This window comes from Microtus pennsylvanicus, chromosome 12, assembly GCF_037038515.1.
Source record: "Microtus pennsylvanicus isolate mMicPen1 chromosome 12, mMicPen1.hap1, whole genome shotgun sequence".
NCBI lineage: Eukaryota > Metazoa > Chordata > Mammalia > Rodentia > Cricetidae > Microtus > Microtus pennsylvanicus.
This window is the reverse complement of record NC_134590.1, coordinates 12,482,059-12,486,594: the sequence shown is the minus strand read 5'-3', so window position 1 is coordinate 12,486,594 and position 4,536 is coordinate 12,482,059. Positions and strand designations below refer to the sequence as shown.

Genomic DNA, 4,536 nt, shown 5'->3' with positions numbered 1-4,536 from the left:
AAATCTTAAAAATGGAAATCAGGTGTGTGCACAAACCTACTAAGGCAGAAAGGGGCACTGGATCCCCTGGAACTAGAGCTACAGGTAATTGTGAGCCATCATGTGGATGTTGGGAATCGAACCCAGGTTCCCTGCAAGAGCAGTCAGAGCTCTTAGCTGCTGAGTCATCTCCCCAGCCACTTCTTTTTCTCTCTTACATAATGTATGTATATCCTTATATCCATGTGTGTATGTGTGCCATGCATGCATGTAGGGATCAGAAGACAATTTCCATGAATCTGTTCTCTCCATTCTCTCTGTGGTTCCTCAGGATTATACTCAGATTATCGGGTTCAGCTGCAAAGGCGTCTTTACCCTCTGGGCCATCTTTCTGGTTGTCTCTCTAGCTAAAGCTAGTTAGATACTGAGAAATTAGAAAGGAAGTACCAAATAGACCCTAGGTCTGAAAGGCTGAACAAGGAGCGACCATTTCCACAACATTCTGGAGAGGCAGAACTACAGGGTTTGTGAAGAGGTTTGTAGCTGAGAAGAGCTTGTGAAAAATTGGTGAGTGTGATACAATTTGTTCCACTGTAATCTATAATTAGGTAATCAATTAACGATTAAAAAGCAGTGTTCCTCTGTGACCAGTTAAACTAATCAGGTTCCTTTTCTCAAGGGGACCTGGTGTGCAATGGGTACCAGCAGCAGCCCCCTTGGGAGTGCATGCGGCCTCTGCTTGTACGGGTTCTCTAATGAACCCTGATGTTGGGTACGCGTGTCTGTGATCTCACACTGCCCCCAGTCTAGGCTCCAGACAGGTGAGTGGGATGCCTTTCGAAGCCCAAGGCACAGTAGCCAAATTTAAGTTCCCTGACTGATGGACAGAAGAATCCCATTTCAAAGGGGTGGGCTTCACCTACTGCAATGCTCACTACACTCACCCAGACGTGTGGCTAACTGAGTCCACAGAAAGCCTGAGAAAGCTTGGAAAAGAATAGAGTAAAGCATGTTTCTTATGGCAATTTCTTGGGTCTGCTCTGCTTGCTAGAGGCAAGCAAGCGCTCTCATATAAGAGAGGCTTCCTGACTCAGCTTCAGCTGCAAAACCCTGCAGCTCATTAAGAGGTCCTGCCACGAAACACTTAAACGGTGTTGACGAAAAGCTGAACGCATGCTTTTCAGTTTTCAGCCGTAGCAGGAAAAAAGCTGCACCATTTAAAAATGCCGGCTTTCTGGGCCATCCTGCCAGGGCAAACTCTGACTGTTTGAGGCAGGAGGGCCGGCTACAGAGAGAGGACTTGAGTGTTGTCTGTTGTAGCTCGCTGGCTGGCAGGGACCTTGAAATTCCATAGAGTTGTAGCAGTAAACATGGCTACAGCCAGTACCTCAGCCATGAGGCTGGAAAGCTAAGGAATGGGCTACATCTAGCCCGCAAAGCCACGGCTTTAGTCCTACTGATATTGCTTGGTAAATTAAAGGCTCTTGTGGTCAGAAAAAGAGAGATATACAGTAAAGAGAGATTCAAAGACAGAGAAAATTTCTGAATGGTTTAAAGTGTGTTAAAAATATATGCAAGCTGAAAGTTGAAGTTCTTAAAGCAAAAAACAAAAAAGGAAGAGAGTTGTTTTGTGTCCTAGTACACACCTTTAATCCCAACACTTGGGAGGCAGAGGGAGATAGACCTCTGTGACTTCAAGGTGTAGTAGCACACGCCTTTAATCCCAGTGCCTAAAAGGCAGAGACAAACAGATCTCTGTGAGTTCAAGGTGTAGTAGCAAACACCTTTAATCCCAATGCCTGGGAGGCAGAGACAGGCGGATCTCTGAGAGTTCAAAGACAGCCTGGTCTACAGAATTATTCCAGGTCAACGATATACGCTCAAAAAGCAAAAAGTTAACCTAGGAATGTCACAGCTTAGATTCTTAAGTGCCTAGTAATTTAAAGGTGCAAATCAAAAGTGCTCCTGGATGGTAAAAAATTGCAGATTCACAATAGGACAGATTCAGACCACTAAATGAGTGACACTCTTGGATGAATGTATGTAGGCTTGGGAGAGAGAAGAAAAAGAATATAGAGAATAAAGTTAATGGTTTCAAAAAGAAAAGGTAAAGTCTTTAAAAAGACAGAGTATAGATAGTTAAGAGATTAAAAGTAATAAGGAAAAATAAGCCACGTAAAAATGGAAAATTCACAGAGAGTCTGTTTTGAAAAAGAATGGCCCCCATAGGTTCATATACTTAATGTTCAGTCACCAGGGAATAGAACTTTTGATAGCACTGGAAGAATTTGGACGGGTGGCCTTTTGGAGGAAGTGTGTCCCTGGGGGTAGGTTTTGAGGTTTTCAAAAGCCCACACTCAGTCCGGTGTTTTTCTTTTTCTCTCTCTCAGCCTGTGGATCAGGATGCAGCTTCCTAGTGCTCTCCAGCACCATGGCTGCCATGCCTGCTGCCAGGCTTCCTGCCACGAGGACACCAAGCCTCTGAAATTATAAGCAGGCCCCCAGTTAATTGTCTTCGATAAGAATTACTTTGGTCATGGTGTGTCATAACGTCAGGAGAACAGTGACGAAGACACCAGGAAACTGCTCATCCTGAACGGAACTGGACCAAATATATCCCTAAGCATGGCCCCTCCAGAGGTGGGCCCTAACCTCTAAAAGCTTCCACTGGACCTTATCCTGCCCCCCCAGTTATATTTATGAGTCAATCTTCCATTCAGACTAAAACTTTAAAAAATTAAAAGCAGTGTTTTGAAAGACTTTCAGCAATATAAAAGTAATATATGAAAGTGCTCCAGGCAGTGGTCAGGCGGATCTCTGTAAGTTTGAGGCCATCTGAGTTTCAAGACAGCCAGGGATACACAGAGAAAATTTCTAAAAAATTTTTTTTATGTGCTATCACCATAATACTATAAAACATTCACTATCTTGGAAGAAAATAGACTCTTGTATATGCTTTTCTTTTAGTTTAGAATAAAGATTCTCAGATATTTAAAAATAAATAAGTGTGCATGTTTTTTAAAATCTGTGCCGGGTGGTGGTGGCGCACACCTTTAATCCAAGCACTCAGGAGGCAGAGGCAGACAGATCTCTGTGAGTTCAAGGCCAGCCTGGTCTAGAAGAGCTAGTTCCAGGACAGGAACCAAAAAGCTACGGAGAAACCCTGTCTCGAAAATAAAAAATAAATAAATAAATAAAAATAAAATTTGTTTAACTTTATTTTGTATGCATTGGTGTTAATCCCCTGGAACTGGAGTCACAGACAGTTGTGAGCTGCCATGTAGGCACTGGGAATTGAACTCAGGACCTCTGGAAGAGCAGTTAGCACTCTTAACCACTGAGCCATCTCTCCAGTTCCCAGTATGCATGTTTTTTAACATTGCAAAAAATATGTAATTTATTTAAACAAAACCAAATTTAAACCAAGGAGCAGCGTAAACCCTGCTGTTGTAAACAAAGACGGAGTTCACTATACACTTAAATTCCAGACCTTTCTGATTGGGGTATTTGATCCGATTGGGAAAAATAAAAAGAAAAGAAACAGAGGGAGGAGGAAGCAGGGGAAGAGATGAGGGGAGGGAAAGGAGGTATACGAGCTGGTCAGATTTGGGAATCTACTGTGGGATTAACTCTAAAAGGGATTGGTGAGTTGAAACCTCAGTTCATTTCCCCAACCCATCTTTGAGGACCCATTTGATTCGGTCAGTTATTCATCTAGTACATAATATAGCTGATCATAGATATGCACGCCATGTTAGCCCCCAGCGGTCATGCCTCCTACTGACCAAGGAAGCCACCTCTTCCCACTGTGAGTGCCCTTTGCAAACTGGTGTTGTCTGAGGCCTTCAGTGGCAGTATTGAATAGACATCTGATATATGAACAGTGTTTGTGCCAGGCACTTGAACCACTGTGACCAAACCTGCCATAATCAACTCATAATGAATTCTGGCACAGTTTAGGAGGTTTTAGGCGGGGTTGGCTGGCACCATTGCCTTTAGGCCTGCGGAGAAGCATCACATTGTGACAGGGACGTATGGTGGAGCAAAGCAGTATGAAAAAGCAAAAGAAAGAAGGAAGAGACCAGGGTCCCACACGCTCCAATCCCAGATGGTGTCCACAGGGTCCCAGCTTCTGAAGCTTCTGCCACCTGCAAGTGGTGGTAAGTGGGAACCAAGACTTTGGTGTCCTGCTTCTATTTCTGTTGCTGTGATAAAAGCAACTTGGGGGAGCAGGGGTTTTATGTGTGCTCACAGTTTCAGGTTACCGTCCATCAGATTCAGAGACGTCAAGGTGTCAAGAACTCAAAACAGCTGGTTACATCACTATTGTTACATCCTTAGTGAAGAGAAAAGGGAAATCCATGCTTGTTTGCTTACTGCTTCTTGCTTGATGCTTGTGCTCAGCTCCACTGTGCACTGCTATACCATTCACTGTGGGATGGGCCTTCACAGTCCGCCAAAGACATGGCCATAGACCAACTCAGTGTAGGTAATTTCTCACTGACAGTCTTACCATGTGATTCTAAGTTGTGTTAGGTTAACAAGTAGAAGCCACCA

General features: G+C 43.8%; 1 non-coding gene across 1 annotated transcript; it reads left to right on the top strand.

The window, feature by feature from the left end:
• Nucleotides 1-620: 620 nt before the first annotated feature.
• Nucleotides 621-753, top strand: LOC142833203 (small nucleolar RNA SNORA70). Its single transcript, XR_012907340.1, has one exon. It is a non-coding gene; the product is annotated as a small nucleolar RNA SNORA70 (small nucleolar RNA).
• The last annotated feature ends 3,783 nt before the right edge of the window (nucleotides 754-4,536 follow it).